The sequence below is a fragment of the Thermobia domestica genome, chromosome 3 (genome assembly GCF_964235325.1).
Source record: "Thermobia domestica chromosome 3, izTheDome1.hap1.1, whole genome shotgun sequence".
Lineage (NCBI taxonomy): Eukaryota > Metazoa > Arthropoda > Insecta > Zygentoma > Lepismatidae > Thermobia > Thermobia domestica.
The window spans coordinates 290,840,505-290,856,249 of record NC_137456.1 but is presented as its reverse complement, the minus strand read 5'-3'; the positions used below and the strand labels follow the sequence as shown (position 1 = coordinate 290,856,249).

Here is a 15,745-nt window from a genome sequence, read left to right as displayed (position 1 = left end):
CTAGGCGTTTGTGACCCCAAGCAATGTTCTGAGTGTTACCCAATAATGTTCTAACAATCAAGGGAGAAATACTTCTGGTGAGTGTGCATTTCCGACCCAAGGAAATGATATGCATATTAACAGAAAGCATAACGCTTAATCTTTTCTTTAAACCCCCAAAATGTTTCATTCTTTCAACACGAGGAACGCTTACTGATATACCGTACATATGCAATACGCTGAATACACATGTGTTAAAAATGAGAGTCGGAAGCAACATATTTATACATAGACAAAATGTTACCCATTAACAACACTGTAAATTGATTACCAAACCAGAGACATTTACTATAAAGAGGTAAACAGTGAACTTTTACATGGTGATACAAAATCTACATAGAAAAGAATATCTTGAAGCAAATTACTACTAGAATTTAGAATTTTTATGAATGTTATTTGTAAGTGTTGTAAATCTACAAATACCTTTTCTCTATATTTGTCTATATGTACACACACACACATTGAATTCATCTAAATCAGTTTTTTAGAGTGTTAGGGTTCCATTCTTTATTATGAATCCGATGTGTAAAATCGCCATAGAAAACAAAAGTTTTCATGGAGGTTGTCGTGCAATTGAAGAATCACTCAAACGCTTGTTAAAATAAAATCGGTTTCTATGTAGTAATACATTATCTTGTAGTAATGTTATGGAATACGTATAAAATCTGTAAAGTAGTAATACAATATCCTCTTGTAATGTTATGGAATACGTATAAAAACAAGAATAGAAGGTAATTGTTGTGAAAGAGAATTTATAAAGAATAAATAACATGTTATCTATATCATTTGCAGCAGGAAAGTCTATCTCTCTGTGAAAGAATCATTTTGAAAAACAAAATTGTATTTATTCATATGAATGTTGAATTATAGTTGTTCATTTACACGAGAAAGTCAAATAATGCCTTATTCTTGCTCTTTGAAAATTCTGCTTCCTTGCTGTCACTCAGAAAAGTGTCGGATCGCGTGAAAAAAGTTACTTAATTAGTCGCGTGCGGAATTTTGTCCCGCATAATAACTACATAGTAAAACTCGTATAATGTTTGTTTCTTTTTTAAATTTTTATTTAATTTTAGGTTAAAATATTTGTTTTAATAGGTGTCTTAATTTATTTTATGCTATTGAAGACCTAAACTAATATAAAATACATTAGACATAAGTACATAAACAATGGAAAAACTATTATGATTTTTTCTCAAATAAGAATAATAACATGTATAGTTGTACCTGATAAGAAATATAGGTTTTATGTATTTTGAAACTTCCATATAAATTATGCTTTTGCCTCTCGGTTAACATATCCATACTACTTACATTTCCTCGTCTTCAAGTCCCATCCTTTCCATAGAGATCGTTCGGATTAGCATGAGATGACTTCAGTCCTCCTGCAAGATATAGAAGGCCCAGGAAGGCCTTTACTTCTGTTATATTAGTATTTTGAGCATCTCTTTCTCTGCTATAAGTGTCCCTATATGTTTCAGTTCACTGCTTTGTAAATTCAACGATTCTCTCCAGCATAGACGCACTAAAGAACAAACTCCAACATTCGCTCGGCGTTTTCGCTTCTTTAGCATGTCCTTTGACTCCTGGTAATTGGGTCAAAATATTCTGACTTCTTCTTCGTATATTTTGTCGTAGAGCATGTGCGTACCATTTAGTAACATTGGCCTTTCCTAGAATGTGTGGTTCCCGTGCAGTAGTATTTGAAAGTGGTTCCACATGATCTGCTTGTGACAACACTTCCTCTTCATCTGCTGATCCGTTACTGGCAGATATATGATTGCTTTCTTCAATGATATCTTCTTCATCGCCATCTTCCATATCCGGAACATCTAAATTGTCGTCTTAAGCCAGAACTTCCGGCAACATGTTTCTAATTCTGTCCACATCACGTTCATGATGATCCGTTTTGAAAGAAAAGACTGACTCTCTTCTCTATGTATTTATTCCCAGAGCGCACAATGCAACATATGAACCGCTTATAAGTTCAGTTGCTTACAAATGAACTGCACCTGGAAATATATTTTTGCAAAATAAATTTTAAAAAATAGTGGTGGTGGCTCTTGCTTGTGATATGTTTTGTAGTTACCGAATCGCTTAATTGTTGTCGGTTAAAAACAATAAACTGAAAGAAAGCGTAAAATTTGTAGGAGAAAAAAAAGTAACTTATTTAGTCGCGCGCGGAACTTTGCTCCGCAAAATGCACCACTCCAAAATAAATGACAAAATATTCACTAGTGGCTTCGGCAACAATTCAGATATGTATTGTTGTTTAATCATGAAACTTTAAAAGGCAGCTAGACAAAAGTTCAAAAGCATGCGATCGAAAGAAGGAAAAACAAAAAGAAGAATGTAAAAGTGCGGAACAAAATTCCGCAAGCGACTATTTAAGGGTTAAATGTTTACACAAAATAGTGGAGTTTGCAATAATGCAAATCTCGTCTTCACCGTGGAATATAATCAACTGGATATTTTTATCATTTCCGAAACTGGTCCCTTTAACATCTTTATTTGCAACTTAAACATTCTAAAATTCTAATCTTGAAAGATTCATGGTTAGATATTGTAAATAACATTTACTAATTAAATTAGAGTGTGAAGGTTTAAACTTCAACTTAAATATACAAACATTATGCATGTTTTGCACAGCTTAGTAATTTAACTTAATTACTTTGCGTTACAAGTGCTCTATATAATAAACAAGTGTTTTATGTTTCTATCAAACATATTATAGTTACTTGCATTGAACTCGTAGTGATCAGTGACTGACCACAAACACTTACTGAGCAACAGAAAGAATATCTACTACGTACATGAATTATATTGTAAGTATATTTTCTTCAATTTAGAATGTTTATATTCAAAACCTTTTATTATAAAGCCATGTTTGTTTTTTTATTCCATAACTAGATTTCTAGCAATACGTTTTAGCTAAATGTCTATATGTCAAAAAGTGTTTGCTCATATGTCATCTTAGGAAGGAAAACAAGTACAATAAAAAATAGAACTTATTCACCCTACCATGCTACCACTATTTCAGTAATACAGGGTTATTCACTAAGACAGAACAGATTTCAAACATTTATTTTTCCAAACTACAAAAGAGAGAAGCATGATTCGAACGTTACTTTATTAAGAAAAGTTTACAATTTGTTGTTAGTTATTGGGCGTGCATTCAACATGAGCACCGTGTGTTACACCACAATTGTCAAAACAGTGGCTCATTTCTTGCCACACACGAATCAGTTAGTCTCTAGTTATCGAAATCACTGCCGTAAGGCTTTCACTTTTTCAAATTGTAAAGTTATGGCGATTAACTTTACCAGAAAGATGAAAAGTTAATTCATCGAAAAAGAAATCGTTGAGCAAAATTGTCTTCTTCCATATCATCTAACATGCTAATGCAAAATTCGTACATTTTGGCGTGGTCGTCAGAATGCAATGCTTGCAATAACTGCAGTTTGTATTGCTTCATGTGCAGACGATGTTTTAGAACTCGGCATACCGTTAGTTGAGGAATATTAAGTTTTTTGCTTGCTCATGATGTGGATTTCTTTGGACTCTTTTCATATTTTGTACGAATACGCTCGACATTCTCGTTCGATGTACGTTGATTTCCCGTGCTTTTCCCTTTGCAGATGCAATCATATTCTACGAATTTTCGATGCCACTCGTAAATTTGCTTATGATGCGGCGGTTATTTATTAAATTGACGGCGAAATATTCGCTGAGCTCCAACAATGCACTCAAGGTTTGCCAATTATGGCACACAAAAATGATTTCTCCTGTGGTGACGCCACCATTTTACTAAAGACAAACAACAACAAACAACAGCGCCAATGCGGCCATGATTGTAACTTCTATCCGGACTGTTTAAATTGTGAATTTTTCTTAATCAAGTAATGTTCGAAGTATATTTCTATCTTTTGTGGTTTGGGAGAAATAAATGTTTGAAATGTGTTCTTTCTCTTTGAATAACCCTGCATTATGTATGATATTAAAATTTCTCAATTCATAACAAACATTATTTGAAACACTCATTGTTGATTAATGCTTGACAAAGATTGTTTTAATGTGAATGTGATAATCCTAGTAATATTGACTATTGGTTAGGTATTGAACATTATCAGTGTTTTCTAGAACGTTTCTGGAGTATACTAATACAGATTATTGCTGATATATTTTCTACTATAAAAACGACTTTCTATTTACCTCATATATTCCTTCGCGAATTGTTTGGAAGTTGAGAATATGCTTAATGGAAATAATTTTCGACGTCTTACTTTGAATTTTGCAACAATACACCGTTTCATATAACGACGTAGTCTGAACAAAGATCCTGCTTTATTAAAACAATGTACAGTTCGTCGTTTAGAAATGTATTCCAAAATAAGAAAGTACGCCAATTCAACACATGAAAGCAAACTTCCTCCAAGAAAAATGTTGATTGTTCCTCCAAATGAAACTGAAAAGAAATTGCGTTGAAAACACATATCGACAAGTTATACTGTCCAAAAACAATTTACAACGATCAGCCTTTATCGTTTATTTTGTTGACTTTAAGCCTTCAAATTAAGTTCCAATGAGCTAATTATAGAATAATTAATTTTGAAATAAAACCTACTTGAAATATTAATATCTGGACTTGGTGCATTTAGTTTAAGAATTATCAGTTTCCTTAGGTATATATCAACTGTAAATTTGGTATATTGAATACTTAATCTAACGTTATATCTAGAACTCCTTCGTGCTAACTAATTAACATACAAGCTTTAGCATTGGACTCTCGGGTTAGGTTATAGCCTAATATGGGTTGAATTGAACATTAATCTGTAGTCCTACCTTTTAAATAGCTTTGCTACTGAACGAAGGGCTAAACTCAAAATCAACTCATGAACATTTACATCTATTGATCAAAAATCTTGATAAAAAGTCCAGTAAAACCTGGAAATACGAGTCTAGTGCCAACCTTATTTTATACTAAAATATGTAGACATTTATGCCAATTGGATTTCTAACAATATTTAAATGGTTTTGAAACTGTTCACAAAGCCAGAATAATATTCACAGCACTGGTTATATCAGTAAAAACTTAGATATAAAGTCAGGTAATGTTTAAAATATTGAAACCTTTGTATGATTTTAAACCATAGATATTACAGTAACTGAATTGTCCGCTAACATGGCATTATATAGTTCTTAAATTGAACGTTTAGTATAAGTTGTTGTTGGTTGTACGTGAGTGAAAAAAAAACTTGTAGATGCATTTTGCTCATGATTTACCACTCTGAATTAATTTTCCAGGAAACGTGTTTCATATTTCTCTTATTACAATTTAGTATCAACATTTGATACACTAGCAAAAGTTCAGTTGATTACTAATATGCTAGACAGAAACGTTTTCTAAATGTAGAACATTATCAACTCTTGAATAATACTTCATGATCGTTTATAACATTATAGGTCTAAATTAAATTGTCCTTTTAACTTCCAAATATTTATGCTAATTTGTGTCAAAGCAGAGCTTAATATAATAATTTAAAATAGTTAGTAAATTAATACAAAGAATTGTATGCTCTTCTTAATTTACGTACCTTAATAAAATGTAATGTTTTGTATCTTGGAGTAAAGGAAGATATATTTCTTATTATGCTATCAATTCTATACAACTTTTTATATCGATGTGGAATATTTTCGTTTTACCTATGCATGTAGAAACAAACCTTTAATATCCTACTGATGTAATTTTCCTTTTGAAATGTTTACTATTTAAATGAAAAAGCAAGAAATTGTCAACACTAAGGGAGTGGAATCATAAACACTTCACAATTAACAAAGAAAGAAAATTAAACCAGTAAAAAATCAGTAAAACAACAGAAACTAATGAATGAATAAAACATGATTTGAAAATTACAATTGGATGAAGATAAATGTTCAAGAATATGCTGTCAAGTGTGACAAATAAGGTCGATTTCTTGTCAGATTTCCAATCATCTCCGATTACATATATTGGGATTAAGCGTCACTTTGAGCAACGTCGTTATACGAGATGCAAACCTAAGATCTTATGGTGGTCAGAATGAACAAGTTTCTACCGGGAGTCGAACGCGGTCACTCGCTTTTAACACAGCGTTAAAAATGTAAATACAAAGAAGCATAGCGACGAGTTTTCTTATCCCTACAATCTTCCTAACAATCAGATTGCAAAATTCCTGAACAGTCTATATTATATATATTTCAACAATGAACAACACTAGCCATTTGTTGAAAATGCAATCAATAACTTTACAGGCGCAATGTGTAAAAGCAAAGACTCTATAGTATGCTTGAGTTTTCGCTTTTTTGCTTTACCATTGGAAGACAAAGAGTCTAAAGACCTAAGTATGCAAAAGTGTAAAATTGTTAAGATAAGGTTTAGCAGTTACAATGCAATTATCAGTGAATTGTAATTGTAATAGTGCAACTTATAAGGAGTAAAAGATTACTCTATAGTGCAGTATTAGATGACTCATGTGGGGCAAAATACACATATAATGGAAAGCTCTAATTTTCATTTCATTTCAAATAATAATTGTAGATTTCATATTATTTATTCAGATTTGTTGGTAATTATTAAAAAGTGTTAATTGTTATTAGTAATTTATACTTACTATTATTGTGCAGTAACTGATCTTAATATTTATCATGGAAACATAAAATAATATTAGAGTGTAATGTTTTAAAATATCTTTAACACTTACCTAGAAGTTCCAATTTTCCATAAAGTACATCACGATATATTCTTGATTCAGGAAATCCTGTTATTTGGAAAAACGCAAAGCTGTATGTACTTCTAGAGAACAAAGAAAATACTGATTTAAATACTGAAGAACCCCCTAACTAAGGTACATATAAAATACTTCATATTTACTAATATTTACATTTTGAGTTTATTATAAAGATAGATAGAAATATGTGTATATATATAAGAATGTATTTCAAAACAATAAGAATATACGGTATATGTCAAAACATAATTCATTGCACTTATATATGTATATAAGTACAATAAGTTATTTTTTACATCAATAGAGCGTAATGGAATGGGCCGCAATTGTATTGCTTAATGTGCTACATACGGGTACGAAAAATAGCTACCTGATAACCCTTACACTTTCTCAATGCGATCTTCCCTTTCAACAACATGTACGTGGACCAACTTTCCGAGCGTATCTAGATGTGTCTTATGCAGCACATCTGTATAAATCTGAACCTAATAAATAGATAATGCCTGCTCACAAGGGTAAGCGAACACTGGAATTATGGGTTAGTGGGACAACAGTAGGTTCAAATGGCAACGTAGTAGGGCAATAAGATTATAGATATATTTATGAAACTTTAACTGCAACTGAATAATACTGTACCCTAAGAGACAGGCATAACCAGATGAATAGTAGAGGAAACTTACTTGACTGCCACAAAGTACCCTGCAGTGTTTAAAAGGATCTGTAATGTGCTAGAGCAGCTTCGTGCATAAGCCCCTTCTTCAACAATAAAGAAACCTCATATTAAGATCTAATATTCTCAACAATATTTAAAACTTACGAAAAGCGTATATATATATATATGTCTGTCTGTGTGTGAATGTGTGTGTGTGTGTGTTTACTTTTTCTAAATCTAACTAAGGAAGTTTGATTCTTATTTTTACGTTCATAAAATTTAAGTTACATTGAACTTTATTCGTGTGTTGCTTGCATAAGCGTCGAAGATTAATAATTATGTTTCGTAAATTTTGTAAGCATATAACAACTACAATTGTAAAATCAACTACAATTTATGAAATTGGTACATTTTCTCTTAGGTTATGCCGTAGGCCTTTACTATTTTCATGTCAGTAATAAAGCATCCATTTTTAAATATTTTGTAATAGGCTTAGGAACACTCTCAATAACGATTCTATAAGCTAAATCATGTATTCAAAACATATCGTAAACGTGAGGACTAAGTAAGGGTGACTATAAAATACTGAAAAAAAAGCAGCATATATATGAACATAGAACGAACCAATGAAAAGTGTCTATTGCTTCATATTAAAGGAAAAAGCATTTTAAGAAACTTTCCTAGTCAGATAGTGAAATTGAACTTGATTAAAATTTGTTCGTTACAGGGTGAATTGAATTAAATCCGTCTAATTTAAATCACGATTTAAATCAAGATTTAAATCACTTGATTTTTTAAATAAAAATAGTAGACATAAATCGAATTCCGAAATAATTAATTTAATGTGAAAAAATGTAAAATCTCGTTTCTGTTCTGTTATTTCGATTATGGAAGTTATTAATAATAAAAATACAATGAGACTCACACGAACACTATAGTATGATAACAAGTGTCATGCAGAGGATCATTAGAGATAACGCATTTTGAATAGGTAATGGAGCAACCCTGCTTTCTTGTTTTCGTAACATTGGTTTTGGGTTTTAAAATCATTAACTATTCAACGGAAAAATCACCATCAACATTTAAGACGAATTTGTGTGTGTGTGAGTGTGTGTATCTTTGTTTGTTCTCATATAATAGGGCGTATATAGAGGAGTCTTATCCCTTTTTTGTTTTTGTGTTTGTTAATTTTATAATTTTAGGCGTAATTTATGTATTTCATGCCGCAAGTGAGTTCTGAGTTTTTAAAAATAGGCCTCTGCTAAATATCAGTAACTTCTGTGAAAAAACGTTTCATTTTGATAAACGTTGTCGTACTTTTTCATTAATACTTAACTTTTTAAATTATATCACCTATTTTTAGGTGATAGGGTAGAATCTTCATTATTCGCTTAAAATGTACCAAAAAGGCCTTAACTTCCTGTTTTCAAGACTGGAGGGATTTTAGAACAGGTTACATATGCTTTCACGCCTTTCTGCGCGGAGACATCTTATATTTAAACAAATATTTTTTGTGTGTATTATTATTATTAATTTTTTGTACATCACATTTTACATTCAGAAGAATGACATTTTGCACACTTGTTCAGTGCACACCTTAAAAATTTTCAGGTTTTCAGATCTCTACGTGAAAAAAGGGGTCCAGAGGGGCAAAAATGTTTTAAAAAGAACATTTTTCGTGATTTTCGCGCCTCAGATGGTGACATATGAATGACAACGTTTGAAAGGCTGTTCTACTGTGAAGAAAACGATGTACCTACTATACTTCTAGGTAAATCGGTATACTTCTATAGGGGTGTCTCAGAAACCTGTTACCTTGGATCCTGTTTTATATCGGAATCTGGGGTATGAGGGGAATAATTTTCGCGCGCTTACTTTTGCATCTACAGGATTAAAATTTTACACATTTATCAGCGTACTCCTTAATATTTTTCAGATTTGTTTCAGATTTCTGCCTCAAAACAGGAGGAGGAGCCCACAGAGGTAAATAATTTAAAAATGAAAAATATTTGTAAAAGAAAATTCATTTTCTCGTGATTTACACACCCCAGATACATGATGGAGACATTTGAAGGCTACCGTTCAAAATTTCTTCCATTCTGAAGAACCTAATGTTCAAATCATGATCCTAGGATAAATAGGGGTGTCTGAGGAAATTTTTATATTAAATCCGGGTCATCTGGGACTTTGTGGGAATGTTCTTAGCTCATTGTTTAATAGTTTCCTCACCCTTTCTACTCATGATGGAAGCTTGGTATTTTGTACACACATTTAGTACATCTCTTAGTATTTCCAGTTGACTTTGAGCACTGTGCGTTAACACAGGGGAATTCAGAGGGGATCAATTTTTTCTAAAAAAATATAGTTAAACACTGCCGATTACTCTAAAAGTTTCCCATTTCAGGGATATGATAGGGAAATGTGAATGTATCAATTTCAAAACCTGTTCTATTTTAAAGGGATTAACGTATGAACCATGTTCCTATGATAAATAGAAATGATACGTAGCTGCTTGACTGAACGTCTATAATTTACCTTTAAAAAATAACCATAATTTTAAAGTGTTAAGAAGCATTGTATTGGATTGTTATACGTTAATGATTGGGGATAATTCAAACTTCAACACGAATACTTTCACTTAAATAGCATAATTACCTTTTAGTACTTATTCCTAATGATTTTTCTTCAGCTCGTGACTTGTATTAAACGAGGAGAAACATTTGATTTAAATTTTAAAAAATCGATTTAAATCAAAGCATCCAACAAAAATGATCTTTTAAACAAATCATGATTTCTCCCACCCTGGTTTGTTATTACAAAGAGTGTTAGTTTCCACCTGAAACTATCTCCAAAAAAAATTCGCAGCTTCCCTTAAAACCCTACCAAAATACCCTATCATACATGCTCATTTTTTATATTACTTTTATTATTATATGGTACTTTTATTATTTTTACTGCTGGTGAGGATGCTCCAAATAATTTTATATTTTCAGAAAATGTAGGCGTAAAATTTAACATGAAAGTAAAGAAATGTGCGTATTTCCTTGTTCTTTATTATGTGGTGAAAATTTTAAAATAATCCTAAAAAGAATTCGGAGAGTATATTACTGATTTTCTGTTCAATTATTGTAGATTCCTTAGGTACAACGTGTATCTTCAGAGTTTGAACGTGATCTCAACGTTATCAATAATAATAATAATAATAATAATAATAATAATAATAATAATAATAATAATAATAATAATAATAATAATAAATAAACAGAAAGAAACGTTTCCTTTCTATGTTTCTTGACAAATTAATACCCTGAAAATCAAACCTACAAATATTTCTTTGCCAAAGATCGCTGTTTCTTTTGCTTCTATTTGATTTAAAACATTTGAAAATCAACGAAAACAGCTACAAAGATTGAATAAAAATAGCAAATTTTATGGAGTTTTTCTTTTGGCTTGTTCTTTTTATCAGATATCATTTATGTGTAAATTAATGTTTTTATATTACAATAGATGATGTATAATGAATACATTTTTCCGAAAATATACATGTAAAATGAAAGAACATTGATATAGCTACGGAGGAAGTCAGTTTAGTATTCGCAACCCGGAAATATGAGAAGCAAGAAGCTCAAACTCACACAGCGCACACATACATTGCATAAGAGGAAAACATTGAAGTTGGTAGCATTGTTTGGGGTTTCATGAATTTAAAGAGACGAGTCCAAGTTCCTTCGCTGCAGTTATTGTGAAAGAAAAGACAAGTTCACTGGTGCCTAGAACAAAAACATGTAGGTTTTGGAAGCTATATTTAAATCAGAAAAATGGATATTAAGCTATAACTTGTTATTTACGTATTGTACATAATTTGTCACAGCATTTTTAATCAGCTCTGTCTAGGAGTACAACGCCAGACGCCTTGACACTTCTTTCCTGTAAACAGAGTTGCAAACTACAACACGTAAAAATATAATTAGCAATCGGTGTAAAATGATCTTTTGAATTCAATTTAATATGGGCACACATATTTTTGGAAGTAACGACAGAAATGGACGTGAGGAGCTTTTGCAGATGTTAACTAAAGTACACATTTTTGTAATAACGTTTTAAAAATAGTATGACATAATTTTTAATAACATGGATGATATAAATTCTACAATCTTGAAGTTAATAACAACAGGGTATTTACTAGATTAGAATTTTCTGACATGATCACGAAACATGGAATACTTATGCTACTGTTGTAATTGTTTCGAGTGCGTTTAAAGAAACTGGACTGTGGCCACTAGATGTACATGCTATTCCTGATTACGCTTATGTTGCAGAGAATTATTCTCCCGATACTTTATTCTCCCGAATTCTTCTCAAGACACGTTAAGGTTATCTTATGGTAATAATGACTCAACAAGCTCTTCTGTACTACCTAATTTTGCTATGGTGCACACATCGTCAACCAATACATCCACAGGTCAAGGCTTGATTTGGAAACACTGTACCTGAACCTGAACCATCAAGCGCCTTGGAAAACACTTTCAATCAAGATTCTCTAACATCGTGGAAAATTGTCAATCACTATTTCTGCTATTATTCAGAGCCACAGTAACAGAAAAGGAAGACAAAGATGAAGAGTATAAGTACTTACATCAAGGCAATTGATAACAAACCTTCAGTCCAAATGCACTTCAAAACGAAAACTTCCTCTAAATGTGAACAAGCAGACATCCGTAAATAAATCTAAAGCAGAAGTGGATAGTAATTGTTCAATTTAAGAAGACACCAGAAATGCTACGGCAATAAAAAATGACAGTCTCATCCACACAGCGAGAGGAGAGTGATGGTGTGTGTCATATTTTTGAAGGAAAGTTTAGTAAAGGGGAAGAATGGATATAGAGTGATATGTGCCAAGACTGGTATCATGTCGTTAGTCTGAACGTTCATTGCCCTGATTTTTTTCTGTGTGTTTATTGTAGATTTAATGCCTAGTTATCTACGCCAATCCATTAGACATGACTCTTGAAATGAACTATGTTTAAAGTACAAGTGCGACAATCTTTTGCTCATTATTCTGATAATTTACGTTTTCTGTTGCTTTTGTTCATATTTTATATCTGCTTTGTATTTTATGTGAAGATATTAAAAAAAAACAAATGCTGCTCATATTTGCCCTATAAAGTGCTCATATAACTCTTGTACTACTACTTGGCACCTACCTTATTAAACTGTTTATTACTCACTAACAAACGTATGTTTAACTTTGTACTTTCTGGCGTTTGTAGACGAATGACTAGGCTTTCTTAGGGCGAGACTTTCTACTTTCTGTAATACATCATTTTTGAGATATTTTAGTACTTTCATTAATTATGCTCATGTTCAACTGACCTCTCCTAATCTAAGTGCAAACTTTGCAAAAGTAAAAAAAAAAAAAAAAAAAACAATTATATGCTGCAAGAAGGGTTTCAAATCACTCTTTTTTAAATGTTAAGTTGAAGTCAAAGTTTTGACATTTATGATCCTGAAATGTTAAAACAATAATGAGAAAACCTCGAGTTTCTTCAGATTTTTTCTTCACAAAGTTGCAATCACTTTCCAATGTTCCCTGAAAATAATATAATGTATGTGGCAACCAAGGGTATTGTATCATTCTGTATAAAGAAAACAGCGACGACCCATGAAAGGTCTTAGAAAGAGAATGAAGGACGTCGAGAAGAAAAACACGAGAAAACGGTATTTGGAGTACAGTTTTATCATTGTTTCCATTTTACATATGTAAGTTTGAGTAAACTTACTACATATTTTTATCTGTTTTTATATTAAAAGCAATAGTGTACATATAAATATTCCTTGTTAACGAGGAGAAAAATTACAATCTAAGACAATATAATTTTATAATAATTCATCCAATCTTCGTCACTGTCCTTGTTCATTTGAATACTTTCACACTTAGAGCCTGTTTCAGATAAATCAGTGATGTAGGATACAAGAATTTAGTGACCTCTGCAAAAAGATCTTCGAAGTTATGACCTTGAGGGTTACAAAATATCACAAATCTAAAAGAGATTTTTTTCAGTTTTATTCTTTTACGACAAGGTCTCCATCACTTTCACACTTTGAAGAACGTTTATGTTGTGCCGAAAGCTATTTCGACAAAAAAGTTCCCTCCTACATATACTTTTTTAAAAAAAATTCATTGCGCAAAAGCAATAAAATACGCATCTAAGTTTTTTTAAATGTTCAAATTTACACCTACATAGTGTCTGCAATTTAGAAACTTTGAACTTATTTGAACCATATCCCGATAATTTATATATATGAAAATATATATAGCTAGGTTTATGTATGAACATTTTAATATATGATACTATTATTAGGTAAGAGTTAGAGGTAGGAAGTCTAAATCTTTGTTTGGATTGTTTAAGGTTAAAACTAACATTTCGGATCATCTACGACCCAATTTGAATCAAAGGCGACCCGCTTTTGCTATCGTACTGAGAAAGATCCTTTACACTAATGTAATGTAACAAGATACAACAATTAGCTTTCAAGTCCAACAAACAAAATTGCACTTCTTCATGTACTCATCCTGTCTAAAGCAAGATATATCGTTGAAGGACGTCAGCCCGGTTATTAGATCGTCAATCAATCAATCAATCAAGTATATATTGTTCATTTTGTACGTAATAAATACCAATAATCTAAATTATTGTGTCGCATCACTAATTATTATACATTCCTTATAATATTATTGTTATATCTGCTTTTCAAGAAATCCTCGTACACCCCGGAGTTCTTGCTATTGTCGCGCACCGAGACAAAATTCTCGAAATTGGAATGCTGCGAACTTTCTTGCTCACAAGTTTCTATGTGTGTATGTGGTTCCATGCTGACTTTTCTCTTTGTATGGCATCATAAGGGTGAAGAATTCAACTCACCTTTATTTCCTTCTCCCCACCTTCTGAAGCCGAATTGCAGGACTCAAAGTCACTGTCGGATTATATGTTATAATTTGCATATTTTGTGAGAAACATTCATTCTTCATATTGCCATGTTTTTAAATGCGGTTAAGGTGTTCCCAATAAGACAATAATCAGTTAATCAACTCCTATCAGTGAAGGAACTACCTAGAAACTAAGTGTCCTGTGGATACTATCTCTTGTCCCAATAGTGTATTCATACATCTTTGTTATGAAAGAGAATTGTGACGCTAAGAAGAGGCGCGAGTATTGAGATCCTGGAAGGAGGAGATACAACATGTGATTACTTGATAACCTCACTGCAGTTTTGATATCTCCTACCATTACATATAAATTAGTAATGTTTTCTGAAGTTTGGAAATACACTCGTGAAATGTAGAAATACTACATATGTTCAAGGTAAAAATCAGGATATCCTAACGACTCTATATTTAAAATGTGGCAATTAAATTACCAACCAACTAAGAAGAATAGTGGATAAAGATATTTCTCTCACTGGCACCAAAGGAAAGGCAACAAGGGAATAAAGTCCAAGGACCCTCTGAAAAGAAACACAGTTGAAGTTAAATCCCCCCAATGGTGATGGGACCCAATGTATTCTTGCTTTGAATTATGAGTGCGTATTGCAATGAAAGAATTTGCAATCGTTGGTATTTCTGCGTTCTAATCGGTATCGTTCACTTGCGCGTTCGTCCGCAAATCGTAGTCCTGGGCTAATATTTCATTTACCTAGAATATATTGTTGTTTGTATTAAATGTATGTGCTTGTGATTCCCTAAACCCTATAGTATATGCACTGAAAATATTTATTCTGTAATTTCTGGATCGAGTGATACCCTACTAATAGTATAGTTGTGCGTTTATATAGTGATATCTTCTCGAATGGGATAACTAATAACGTGCTTTGCACGTATGTCTTAATGTTTTATTTTTGTCATATTGATGGTATATTTATAGTAGCGCAGTGCAAGGGTGCATTAATTCATCGACGCGATAATCAACTGCTGAATTTTACGTCTTATGCTTCTTACAAATTTCCTTAGTGAGGCTATAAGAGACGTTCAAAAACAGAAACATAATGTATATGAGGCTGTTGACGAGAAAAGTTTTAGCCACATTTTTATGGTACACAGTCAAACCCCCTTCAATTACCTTACAGCACCGAAATTAGAGACTGTCCTAAAATAGCTGTTTTTCACAGGTACGTGAGCCAATACTCTAAAGAATGTCTTCCTGAACAAGAACATATAAAGGGTTGAACCCCAATACCGTAAGAGAATGGCGGTCCTTCCCATGGATTTATGGTCCTGTAGGGGAAAGTGAAT

The 15,745-nt window shown here is 32.1% G+C and overlaps 1 long non-coding RNA gene across 1 annotated transcript in view; it reads right to left on the bottom strand.

The window, feature by feature from the left end:
• The window catches only part of LOC145681706 (uncharacterized), a 118,655-nt gene that overhangs the window by 69,700 nt on the left and 33,210 nt on the right, over positions 1-15,745 (bottom strand). The window contains exon 3 of the long non-coding RNA XR_014130861.1: positions 6,777-6,868. This is a non-coding gene — a long non-coding RNA (uncharacterized LOC145681706). The remainder of the gene's footprint in view (positions 1-6,776; positions 6,869-15,745) is intronic.